At 37.2% G+C, this 13,919-nt stretch overlaps 1 long non-coding RNA gene across 1 annotated transcript; it reads right to left on the bottom strand.

The window, feature by feature from the left end:
• Positions 1–10,924: 10,924 nt before the first annotated feature.
• On the bottom strand, positions 10,925–12,170 carry LOC122025578. Its single transcript, XR_006123765.1, has 3 exons — positions 11,615–12,170; positions 11,415–11,532; positions 10,925–11,122 (listed from the first exon to the last, which is right to left on the bottom strand). It is a non-coding gene; the product is annotated as an uncharacterized LOC122025578 (long non-coding RNA).
• Between the last annotated feature and the right edge of the window lie 1,749 nt (positions 12,171–13,919).

Raw genomic sequence — 13,919 nt, 5'->3', positions numbered from 1 at the left:
GAAGCTAACAAGAATAAGAAATACTCAAGCAACACTTGTAGACACTTTCATTTCTATTTAGCTTCATTGTTTCTCTGCTTTTATTGCTATAAAGAGGTTTCTCCGTCTGAATGAGAAATTAGTGCACTTTACTTCCTTGGATTAACAACCACCCCAGTTGTAACCAAGTAAATTCTCAGTGTTTATTTCCTTTTGGTTTCTTTATTATATTTATGCATGTGTTACATTTATAAAACTATAAATCTGAGAAAGGTTGTGTTTGCTTAATTTGTGCAGGGGTTATTCATCCTCTCTAGCCGACTACCAAGGGTCCTAATAAGTGGTATTAGAGTCAGGACGCTTCAGGAGGACTAATCTCCAATCGAAGCAAAAAACGATGACCGAAGCTAGCATCTACCTTGTTGGTGCAACCTTAGGTCAAGGTTGACCCGGTTGACCTGACTCGAGTTGACCTGACTCGAGTTGTGTTTTGATGTTTGACGATGTTTGACGAGAAGAGAGTTGTATTCTTGATGTTTGACAAGAATAGGTGTTTGGGAGATTGTAGGTGCAACCTTAGGTCAAGGTTGACCTGGTTGACCTGATTCGGGAAAAGTCCAAGCAGGGAGCTTGGCACGCGAAAAGTCCAAGTATGGAGACTTGGCACTGGAAAAATCCAAGTACGGAGACTTGGCACGGGGAAAAGTCCAAGCAGGTAGCTTGGCACGCGAAAAGTCCAAGTATGGAGACTTGGCAGGGAAAGTCAAAGAGGGTTTTGGCAGGGAAAAGTCCCAGTGAGTGAAGCCGGGCAATGGAGAAGTCGGTGAGTGAAGCCGGTGAAAATCCTAGTGAGTGAAGCTAGGTGAAAGTGGAAGTCCGGTGAGTGAAGCCGAGACATTCGGAAAGTCCGGTGAGTGAAGCCGAGCATTGAAGTCCCGGTGAGTGAAGCCGGTGTTGGAAATCCTGGTGAGTGAAGCCAGGTGAAAACCCTAGTGAGTGAAGCTAGGTGAAAGTCCTGGTGAGTGAAGCCGGGCAAGGGAAAATCCAGATGGATCAAGGGTGATCGGACATCTGGTGTTGAGAAGGTCAAGTAGGTCAAGGGAGTGACCGAATACTTGACACGAAGAGAAAAGTCCAAGTGGGTCAAAGGGATTGACCGGACACTTGGTGGAGAGTCTTAGCGGGTCAAGGGAGTGACCGGATGCTAAGCATGATGTACCAACAGGTCAAGGTTGACCGGATGTTGGTTTGGGAGACTTGGGACTTGGTTTGGGCAAAAACCAAGCTCTGGATCGGTCTGCAGACCGATCCAGTGATACGTTTGTGTATCTGATCGGTCTGGTGACCGATCAGATAACAAACAGAAGGCAAAGCGCATCGGTTCTGTGAGCTTACTGATCGGTCTGGGGACCGATCAGCATGAAGCCTGATCGGTCTCCACGACCGATCCAGCTGTGGCCTGATCGGTCCACAGACCGATCAGGAAACGAACAGAAAGTTGGGCAACTTTCTGTGAAGCATTCTGATCGGTCTAGGGACCGATCAGCCCAGGGCCTGATCGGTCCCCAGACCGATCAGAAGGGTCCTGGACCGATCAGGGTGGAGCCTGATCGGTCCACGTTCGACCGTTGAGTCACAACGGGTCGCTCCGTCTTCTCCGCTGGCTTCTGTCTTCGCTGTGCAGGTTCGCAGGTTATAAAAGGAGATCAAGGCTTTGGTGCTAACTCTCCTTTTTTCCTTCTTCCTGTCCCTAAGTGCTGCTGTGCTTGAGCTTTGTTGAGCTTCTCCAAAGCTTCGCGTGAGCTTCCGGCTGGATCATCTGCTGTTGTAGGCGCTTGGAGCTGTTGCTTCTTCCAGTCGACGAGAAGGCAAGATTGTTTTTACACTTGTATTGTCTTCTGCTTTCTTGTATTTCTTGTACATTCATCTTGCTGTTGCAAGAGTATTGTGGCGAGATTTCTCCACCCATAAGGAGTTATTTTTAGCCGGTTTTCCGGAGACTCATCCACTGACGGATTGACTGGACTCGTCCACCTTACGGACACGCCGAGGAGTAGGAGCCCTAATCTCCGAACCTCGTTACATCGATTTGTTTGAGGTTTGTCTTCTTTTCCTTCGTTTCTACGTGTTATTTTCCGCTGCGCTAACCTAGTTTGTAGAAACGCGACGATTTGGTGTCGGCTATTCACACCCCCCTCTCTAGCCTCCGTACGAAGGATTCTAACATACCCAACAGTATTCGAGGGGCAGTTCACTTTTTAGAGACGTCAAATGGAGGTTTATTTTAAAACCGATTTTAATAGTTCATTAACAATTAAGTATGGTTTTGATATGCCCAAAAGCAAAGAAGGAAAAGATATTGAGAAACATCAATGGACTGAAAAGTAACGCAACGACTTCATGGCTAACGGTAGGGATGGCAATTTTCCCCGTGGGTTTGGAGGTCCGCGGGGAAAACCCGAAATGGGGATGGAGATCCCCGATTTTTCGGGGATGGGGCGGGTTTGGGGCAGGTATAGGAATACTATTCCCATCCCCGAACCCGTCCCGATTATTATTATTATTATTATTATTATTATTAAATAATAATATGATTTTTTAAAAAAAAAGTATTAATAATAGTGTTAATATTAATATTAATATTTTTTAAAATATTATTAATAATAATATTATTAATATTGATATTAATATTAATATTATCATTAATAATAATTACTAAATAATAATAATAATAATATAAATTAAATTTAGGAATGAGGCGGGGATGGGAGGGGGGATGGGGATTTGATCCCCGTGGGTTCGGGTTCGGGGAATCCCCGAACCAGAAAAAATGAGAACGGGCCGGGGATGGGAATGACAAACCCGCCCCCGCCCCATTGCCATCCCTAGCTAACGGTAAGACTGAGTTCTACCTTCTGAGCGTTCTACCTGCCCAGGATGTCGACAGAATTGACAATTATAAGAATGCAAAAGAACTTTGGGAAAAGTTCTTAATGCTCTACGAAGAACCAAAAGTAGTCGAATTCAACTCCTTGATGAACTCCGAGTCATTATCAGAAGCAGAAAACGAGGAAATTACCGATACTGCTCTCATAGCCGAGTTCCTACCTGAAGATAAAGAAAGCTCTTCAGAAATGAACATTGAGAGTAGCAATGAAGGGGGAGAAACATCGGAGGACAGCATCTCAATAGGGGGAGCATCAAAAGTTGACAAGGTAAGTCAGGTATGATCTCTACCTCCTGACCAAATGTTAAAACTTATAAAAATATTGTTGAAAGATTCTTTTAAATTAAAAATTGAAAATAAAAAATTATTAACAGAGAATAATGAGTTTAAAGGAACTTTAACAATAGCTTATCGATTAGAGGATTTCGACAAATTAAAAATAGAAAATGAAATGTTAAAGGAACAAATACAAACTTTAAAAGTTTCTGCATGTTCAAAATTCTCTGCTTCAAATTTTAGAAACTATAATGGACTAAATTAAAAATTTAAATATCACATTGGACAGATTAGAAAATTGTCAAGAAAGCATGTACCTAAAAAATTTCTTGTTAATCCGGTAGGAAAAAATCTATCTTGGATTCCAAAATCATGCTTGTATTAATTTTTTTTAACAATTGATTTTTTTCACAAATTTCATTTTAGTTTAATTATTGTTCGAAATAAATTTGATCCCAATTTTTTTTTAAAAAAAAAGAGTAATTCAATATTCATCTATAGAAAAATCTTATTTTTTTTATATTTGAATTTTATTATTCAAAATTTTTAATTATTTCGCAAGAGTTATCCTTGCTAACTAAGAAATTTTTTTCTAATTTTTTTGAGTTATTTATCTAAATATATTTTTTTATTATAAATCTTGAAAATGTATTTTCTTCTGTCAAAATGTATGCTCTATTTTTCAAAAAATATTTCAAGATTTTCAAAATTATCTTAAGGCTTTCACTTTTGATTTTTTTTGGAGTATTCTCTTAGACTTATGTTTAAGATTCACAAATTTTTTTTTCCAAGTCATTTTAACTTGATAAATTCAAAGTTTCTTTTAAAACTTAACTTTCTTATTTTTGAAAAGTTACCCTTAGACTTTTGAGGTACCCCACTTTTTTATGTAATCAAAGGGAGAGAAGAGAAGATTAAGTCTAAGGGGAGGCAGTTTAAAGTTTTCAAAATTTTGTACTTTAATTGCAAATTTATTGCTTGTACTTTATGTTGGCTTACCCTAACTTAACTTGGGTTGCTCACATCAAAAAGGGAGAGATTGTTGGTACCCCAAGATAGTTTTGATGTGATCAACCAAGTTAAATTAGGTCCTGTTGTATTTAATCCTATGTCTAAGTGTGCAGGAACTTAAGAGCACAGGAAGTCGAGCGAAAGATGCAGCTAGCGAGAAGGACGACATGGGAGAGAGCAGACGGGCTCAGTGCGTTTGAGGGATGAGGTGTTGCGGAAGAGTACACCGACGAACGAGAAGGGAGCGTGCGGTGTTTCCAAGGGATGAGAAGCCAAGAGCGGAAGATTGCTCGAGAAGAAAAAGACGCAGCTAGAGAGAATGTCAGCACGGGAGAGAGCCGACGGACTTGGTGCGTCCGAGGGACGAAAAGCTCTGGAAGAGTACGCTGGCGAACAAGAAGGAAGCATGCAGCGATTTTGAGGGACGAGAAGTCGGAGCAGAAGATTGCTCGACGAGAAGGCTGGAAGTTGGGTTCGAGTGAGCCCTATTCTGGATGGTCGAAATCACCAAAGCAAGTGGACCTAGAGCGGAAGACCCGGACCGAAGCAAGCGATTCGAAGCTAGAGGCCCAGAGAGAAAGTCAACAAAATGTTGACTTTCAACCTTCGGGGCGCCCGGACCAATCCGGGGCGTGGGGTGTCCGGACCAGGTCGGGGCGTCGGAACTAGTCCAAGGCACCCAAACCAGTCCAGGGCGCTCGAAACTCAATTCTTAGCCATTTCGACGTGGCGTTTGACTATTGCATCGGGGATAAATTTCTTTCTCATTTCAAGCACCTGGAACGCTTCCCGGCACCCCGAGCAGGGCTATATAAGCAATCCTGCTCTCAGAAGCTAACAAGAACAAGAAATACTCAAGCAACACTTGTAGGCACTTTTATTTCTATTTAGCTTCATTGTTTCTATGCTTTCATTGTTGTAAAGAGGCTTCTCCGCCTGAAGGAGAAATTAGTGTGTTTTACTTCCGTGGATTAACAACCTCCCCAGTTGTAACCAAGTAAATTCTTGATGCCTCTTTTCTTTTGGTTTCTTTATTATACTTATGCAAGTGTTAGATTTATAAAGCTGTAAATCCGAGAAGGGTCTTTTTGTTTTATTTTTGTGTAGGGGCTATTCACCCCCCTCTAGCCTGCCGGCAAGGGTCTAACAAAGACTGTTATTTATGGGACAGCTTATGTAGTTGTGAATAGAGACATATTCATAAGTTAAGATTGTCTTGATAATTGTGTCAAGATAAGATCATTTATATAATGATTGGAGTAAATGAACCCACCATTTACTGAATTTGTTTAGAGTCAGATTGAAATTTATATGTTGAATTTAGGATTAGATGTTAGGTATGTCTAGATCGAAATCTGTATGATGTTAATTTTTTTTATAAAAAACATGCATTCTTTTTTTTTTAAAAAAGAGAATAACATAATAGCATATAATTCATACCATATGTGTTATGGCGACAAGAAGGGTAGTAGGAGAATGGATCTCTACTTCTTTACTATGTGAGTCCCTTGAGATTATAAGTTATTCTCAATCTTACCCTAAGTGACTATTTAGCTGTCTATTTAAAGTTCTGATTACTGTCTGCTACTTTAGCATATTTCATATTAACTGTGAGTAATTCAGTCTATGGAGCATAACTAGGAAAGCGACTGATTAGAATGAATAAATTCTAGCCAAAAAGAAATATTAAGATCGATTTACATCTTTGACATTTATTCACTGGTACTAGTTATATTTTTGTTCAGTATATAAAATATAATTGTGAATAATTGTATTGATTAAAGATGTTAAATATGCTCTTGATAAAATAGTCATTATGAGGAATTAGGGATATTCATATTGATATAAATAATTTAATATGGAGTAAAGGCATGATGTTGATGTCTCAGATTTGTTCTGTAAGAGTAGCTAAGTTAAGTATAATAACTTTCTTAGTATTAATTACTCATTATATTTACTGTCGTACGAATCAATTTCCCTGAAGTATGAATTGAATGTTATTCATAGTCTTTGTGACTAGATGCCTGTTAACTTAGATGCGTGAGAGATGCTAGATGTGGCACTTGAATGCACACGTTGAGAAGAGGAGAGGGCACATGTTCCTCTTCCTGTTCCTCTTTAAGTGCGATTAGAGCACAAGTTATATAAAGAGGAAGAGATCACCGTGATGCCATTGTAGTGTCTGAAACATGAAATACAAAATACATAAATTTATAACACTCACAGTGATCTCTCGAGACGATCTTGATCTGTGCTTGACGTCAGAAGAACGATCATGACACAAGATCGAAAAGCTCTCCTTTAGTTCACAAACCAAATTCTAATCTCACTGGATGTTCTCCTTTTGTCGATTGCTTCGATCACCTGCAACTCTCCTTTTACGATTGCTCTTGGACACTTTTTAAAGAAGAATCTATTGATCTTGTAACTGATGCTTTAATTGCACGTAATGGAGGAATATGAAGGTGAATAAACACCCCTTCTTCCCAACGTTGCAAATTTTACAATGTCCAACATTGCGATTTCCGCCGTCATCCACTGGTTGGAAGAGTCTGCGAGCGATCTTCGCAAGAATCGTCGATCACGTCAGGGTGGTTTCCCCCTGAGCCGTTGGCATCACGAAGAACTCATAGTAGTCCTCAGCGGCAGAGGACTATCACGTCCAGCTGCAAAAAATTCACAGTAGTCCTTGGCGGCACAGAGTCACGGCAGAGGACTATCACGTCGGATGACTGGCAATTGATTATCGTGGCTAGAGAACACCGGCGATCGCCTCAGTAAGCTGGCAATTGGCCACCGTTGTTAGCGACCACGCGTTTGTCATGGAAAAGAAAGTCGCATTCGTCTCGACAGAGAAAAGAGTTTGTGGTTTAATCTATTACACAAATCTCTTCGTCAAACAGAAATTATTTGATTTTATTAAATCAAATAAAAAACGAAAAACGTGAGAAACAGTCTCATGTGAGTAAAAAAAAAAAAAATGAAAAGTTTTTTTTTCTTTCGAAAGAGAGAGTTATGTTAGTAAAATTAATTAAAAAAATAAAACTTCATGTTTTTTAATTTTTTGATTAATTATGCTTATATTTGTTTGAATTTGCATGACTATCTAATGGTCCAATTTTAATTGATCTAATTTCATTTGAACTAGTGCATATCAAATTAGGTTGGTCCAAGTATATTCCAATTTGATTCAAATCATTGGTTTGTTTAACTAGATCATTTATGATGATTTAATTAAATGGGTTTAGGTTAAACATAACATCCCAATTAGATTAGTTTGATTAAGGACAAGGAACTTAAAGATCCAGCTTTCCAATTGATCAATCCAGTATGTCAGTCAAATGAAACTTCTTAAATAAAAAAAAATATGTTTTTCTTATTTATTTATGGATTATGTATATTGTTCCATACATATGTGAAAATTAAATTTGACCAATTTTGTTAATGGTTTGTCGGTTTTGTACTGATATTATTATTTTTAATTCTAGATATTACGAACAATATACACGATGACTAATCGCAATGTATGACAACATGAGCTTCAGGAGGAGATCAAACAGCTTGATTATGACCCGGTTCATGGAGTCGAATGTCTTATTGATCGTCTCGATTGGATATTCTAGAAACTTTAACGAGAAGAGTTTCTAGTCTTAAACAAACACAGAAGATGGGCTATGATTCAGCCACGTCGAGACATTTTCGTGATATAGCACACCAATTAATATATCGCTTTTAAGGGCTCATCTCATATTTAGAGATGTGCAAGGATTTACTTCATTTAGTATGAGATCCTAAAGAATCAGAAGAGGATCCAGATCCTGAAAAAATGAATCCCACAAAATCTGAGGAAGATCTAGAAATGGATCTCGCATAATCTGAGGATTTAGAAATGGATTCTGTAGAATCTGAGGAGGTTCTAAAAATGAATCCCGAAGAATATGAGAAGGATTCAGAAGAAGATTTTGGAGAATCAGAGGAGGAGGATCCAGAAGAGTGTGTGAAGGATCTAGAATTGGATCTGAATATGAATCTGAAGGATAATTCTAAGGCTAATCTAGCCTTTATCGATTACACATTGCACTAGTACTTTTCCTAATGGGAGCGGTACTAGTAGGTTTTAATTAATATTACTATCACTATATATGGATAATATTAAACTTAATGTAATAGGAACTGTTATTTTTTTTTTTCCTTACAACATTTTTTAGAGTGATATAATAGTGTTAAATTTTATTTATAATTCATATTTATTTTTATTTATAAAAATATATATAAATTTTTGTCAAAATTGATTTTAAATCATGTGTTAATTATTTTTTAGATATATTTATTTTCAATTTGAAGTTGCAATGCATAGGTAGAAATATATTTTGAGAAATTAAGTATAAAGTTGGGTCATTTTGAGGTTTCAGTGAAGTCGAATGTGGGATGAATTGATGATTTTAAATTTGAGTTATTCATCATCTTTTATCGATATATATCTATATATATCAATTGCGGTCAGACAAGTATCAAGATAGGAATCTAAACTGATTTTGTATTAGAGACCGACAACAAGTGTAGCAAAACACGCGATTTTCTTGCTAAAGTTGATGCTAAACGACTTGCTTTCATTGATTTTGTTGGAGAACTCCAACGTCCCCAGTGAGACCTCCACCGCCACGCTTTCTAGGTTATCCACCTTCACTTTAATCGAACCAACAAGAGTAAATCAATCCTCTACTAATTGAACTAATAAGAGTAAATCAGTTCTCCACTGACCAAAATAACAAAAGTAAATTAATCCTCTACTGACCAAAATAACAAGAGTAAATCAGTCCTCTACTGATCAAAACAACTAAACTAAATCAATCCTCTACTAATCGAATTAACAAAAGTAAATCAGTTCTCCACTGACCAAAACAACAAAAGTAAACTGATCCTCTAATGACCAAATTAATAAAAGTAAATCAGTCCTCTACTGACCGAACCAACAAGGGTATGGAACTATAACTCTCACCCAACTGGTAGTAGAAAAAGCTAGTATTACTGGTGGTATGATAGAAGGAACCCCCGAGACTGTAATCTCTGATCTTCAGTAAGGTTTGATAGACCTAACAGTAGCTAACCCACATATGTCATACATAATACAAATAACTAGACAAGTACCCAACAGAAGTGTATGATAACAGTATACAAATATACCTCCTATAGTTTGGAGATGTCCTGTGGCTGCCTCGTCCCAAAACTCAAAAAGTCACATCGAGAAAATAAATCATGAAAATCCAAAAACACGAGAAACAAGCCTCGTAAACCTGTGGCTCTGATACCTATAAATTGTCACACTCTGAGAGTAAGGTTGTCCAACAAAAATTAGACAACACATCGCCTGTAGCAGTGACAAATGAAACATGTATACAATGTCACAAGACTACTGACAAGCTATCAACAACTCACACGGCTAGATATAAACACAATCACGTAGTTTATAAGTAGCTCACATGGTTGGAAATAAACACAACCACGCAGTTTATAAGCAGTCCACATGATTGGAAGTAAACACAACCACATAGTTGATACACAGCCCACACGGCTGAAACAAAACACATCAGAATATATAAAAAAACGAAAGCAAAACCACTAAAACAACTAACTACAAGTCGGTCCGCCTTGACACAACAACATCAAAATAAAAATAGGAAACACAAGGCTAAACTCCATACAACAGATACATTTCACATGTACAAGTCTAAAACCAATAATGTGAGTGGAAGCAATAATGTGACATGGGGCTGGCGGACAGGATCTCCAAGCGACTCCATAAATCCTCTACCTACTCCCTGGCAAAAGAAAAACTAGTACAAGGTTGGTGAGTGCTAATGACTTAACGGGTAATAGATAGATAGTGCATGAACATAATATTTCTAGAGATCCAAAGGTATACAGTCTCATAGGGAATAATCAACAAGCATAACAGTCATGTCATAATAAGTGTTCATACCTGAACGATGTGTCAAGCACCTAATAACTGCAAGTGCAAGAGTGAATCTACAACATAACTGCTCATATCTACTAAAGCATCATATATGATCTATCCAGCTACCAATAAATAGACCAATGTCAAGTACATGTAAATGACATATCTCAACCATATGTAAACATATCACAGACATATAGATATAATCAATCATAAGCATATGCAATCACATATCATATGCATATGCACGGTATAGTCACTCTCACTCACCCCTCAACTACCACGACCCCCTGTATGGTCGAGAGGTCGGGACAATGACAACTGTACACACTACCAACAGCCACTACTCCTGAGTGATGCGAGTGGACAATTTGTTGAATAGATATCCAGCTACATTAACAACAGGGTCCCTACTGCTTGCAATTTCAGCTAACACTACCCTTGAGTGAAGCAAGCTGGGCATGCCAAGACAAGCTACACTCACTCCAGGCACACTACCTTGAGCAACCGAGTGAGCAGTGAGGGTCGATGACTCTCTCAACCACAAGAGAGACATAGTCGTCAGCTTGCATGCAATGTTATGATGAGTAAGATGTGAATAGTCATCATCACAGATATAGCAAACGACAATATCACAGTAAAAGTAGCATATCCAACAGAATACATGTATATACAACAATCAATGCAAATAAATAAGATATCCAGCATTTACTAAATATCATATATGACAAAGAGACTATATAGATATGAATCGATCATCTCAAAGATCAAGCAACAAAGAATTAAGCTTAGGAAATAATATGAGTGGAGTCAAGGTAAATACAACAACCTATCTAAACATAGCTCATGCACTAAGGTCAAAGTACAATAGAAACAAAGTAAGAAGTACTCGCCTTTATCGTAGCTCATATCAAATACCTCCCATGTTGAAATGCTTGTCTCAAATTAGAGTCCTGCATAAAAAGGTATAGTTGAGCTACTCTAACATGTATCATCTAGCTAAACTGAATCCCAAGACCAAATAGATAAACTGAATCCCAAATTGAATCAATCTGAAGTGGTCAACTAGGTTCCGATTGATACAATCCATAATCAAATCCCCATCAATCACACATGAACCGATAATGAATCAGTTACAATATTCAAATTAACTAAATAAATCCATAATCCAATAGATTAAACTATCCTAACCATTTCACCATCCAATTGAATTTAAATCTATGCATGAAACAACCCAAAACTCACCTAAATCCGTACGCTCTTTCATTGACTCACGACCTGAGCAATGGTTGTTGGAATTTATGGCCAAAGGATTGTGAAGCTGATGTCCAACAGAACAAACGCCCTCAAGACAAAGATTTGACTATTGTCCAACAAATATAATATCCCAAGGTCAGAATTCCAGCATCCAACCCCTAAATCTGCTGCTAGGATTGAGTGATTACCTCAGGCATAGCAGTAGGGCAGTCCGGTGATCAGTAAAGAAGGTTCAATGGAAAGGGCTCGGTGGAGAAGGCTCGGGGTGTGAAGGAGTGCAGTGGCCACTGTGCTCGACTTCTGGCAAAGACGCCTGGTAGTGGCGGAGATGCTACTCACCGCCGACACAAGAAAAGAGTCACATAGAAACATCTTAGCAGTTGTCGCGCACAAGGACTGTCCGATCGTCGTCGCATACAGAGCTGACCCAGTGACTGTCGCGCGCAGGGGCACCCTGGTGAGAAGGTGGCTCGATGAGAGGGGATCAGGACCAACAACGAAGAGATGACGGTGGATCGATAGTGCCGGCGGGATCGGGTGGCGGCGTCGGTTGTGGCATTGGGAAGCTAGGGCACAAGTGAGGTAAGGAAAGGGCAATAGTGGCTAGGAGTGACTGGCAGCACCCTTGACGGGCGACAGTGATAACACTGGTGGTCGGCGGTGATTGTGTTGGTGGTCGACGACGAAGAGGAGATGGGGGAGAGAGGCGGCACGAGAGGGAGAGGAACGATCGAGAAATGGAATAAGGTAAGATGAAGCTTAGGTAAGATATTTAAATATTTATACTTAAGTTTTAATGAAATCAACTTAAGTTAAATGATTTAATTTTCTCAATCAACTTCATATTTCAAGTATTTTTTTTCATCCATCCTTTTAAAATATATCATATGCACTCTATTTAAATTCTAAAATTTTTTTAAAAAATTCTATAAGATTATTTTTTCAATAACACTTATTATTTTATTATTGTATCTTATATTGTCCATCTGCGCACACTTCGTTTTCCAATAAGGCAATAAATCTCTTTCTCCGATTGTTTTTCCAAGTAGCTTAACCCGTAGATGAAACATACCTAATTATCAGGCTCAATGTCATCAACTAGCTCAGGATCTGCCTGGGCATGTTGACGTTGTTGGCTCTTATGTCGAGGAAGCTCGCCTAGTTGTGTTGCTCAGTATTTATGAATTCCCATTCTTGTCAATGATACTCGGTGTTTATGAATTCTCGTTCTTGTCAATGATGTCTAATAGATAAAGTTAGACAACAAATTAGAGTTAATAATTTTGTTGGATATTTTATTTTTAAAAATATCTAAATAGATTTATATAATTCTATAATAATTTTGTCCTTTGAATAGAATAAATTTAGAAAAAAATTATCTATTTTTTTTTAAAAAATAAAATATAATAATTGATATAATACGAACTTAAGTTTATAATCTGGATTTATTTTATTTATAAAAATTTATATATAATTTTTTTGTCTTAAATTATAATAATTTTTAGAGTGATATGATATAATAGAGTCTTAAATTTCATTTATAATTCATATTTATTTTTATTTAAAAAATATATAATTTTTTTTGTCAAAATTGATTTTAAATTCTGTGTTAATTATTTTTTAGATATATTAATATTTTGTTTGAAGTTGCAATATATAGGTAGAAAGATATTTTGAGAAATAAGTGTAACGTTGAGTCATTTTGTTGAAGTACAGTATGCGGGTGAATTGCTGATTTTAAATTTGAGTTATTTGTCACTTATTTATAAATATATATATTATTTTGTTTACTTCAATAGAATATTTATTAAAATGGTAGAACTGATCCGACAAGTATCAGGATAGGAATCCTCACTATTTTGTATTAGAGACCATAATAAATGTCTTTTTTCATGCATAGGAGGATGCGTAATTTTTCTGTTGAAGTTGATATTGAACGACTTGCTTTCGTTGATTTTGTCGGAGAAATCCAACGTCTCCGACAGGAAGAAGGACAGCAAATGATAGCACTTTCAACAACAAAAGCAGAATATATAGCAGCAACAAATTATGCTACGTAAGTAATTTGGTTAAAAAAAATTTTAGATTTTCTTCAACATAAACAAGATGACTCTATGATAATTTTCTATGATAACAAATCAACAATTACATTATCTAAGACTCCAGTCTTTCATAGTCACAACGTTTCCTCTACTCTGGGATTTTTGACTGAGGGTAGTTTTTCATAATTCAGGTCACTATGATCTTTTGAGATGGTTCGATATGGTGCACTGAACCCGAAACCCGTATACATATGTCGTACTGAAAAGTCAGTAAAAAAAAATTCATATCAATACTATACCAAAATTTTGATATATCAAAATTTCAGTATACCGAATTGTCGATATACCTAATTTTTAGTATACTAACTTTTCGAAATACCAACGGTTTGATATGATATAAATAATATATCATTTATATTAAAATTTCGGTATGAGTTGGTATACTAAAATT

This window comes from Zingiber officinale, chromosome 9B (genome assembly GCF_018446385.1).
Source record: "Zingiber officinale cultivar Zhangliang chromosome 9B, Zo_v1.1, whole genome shotgun sequence".
In the NCBI taxonomy this organism is placed as follows: Eukaryota; Viridiplantae; Streptophyta; class Magnoliopsida; order Zingiberales; family Zingiberaceae; genus Zingiber; species Zingiber officinale.
The sequence above is the reverse complement of the archived record's forward strand: the minus strand, read 5'-3'. Positions and strand labels throughout refer to the sequence as shown.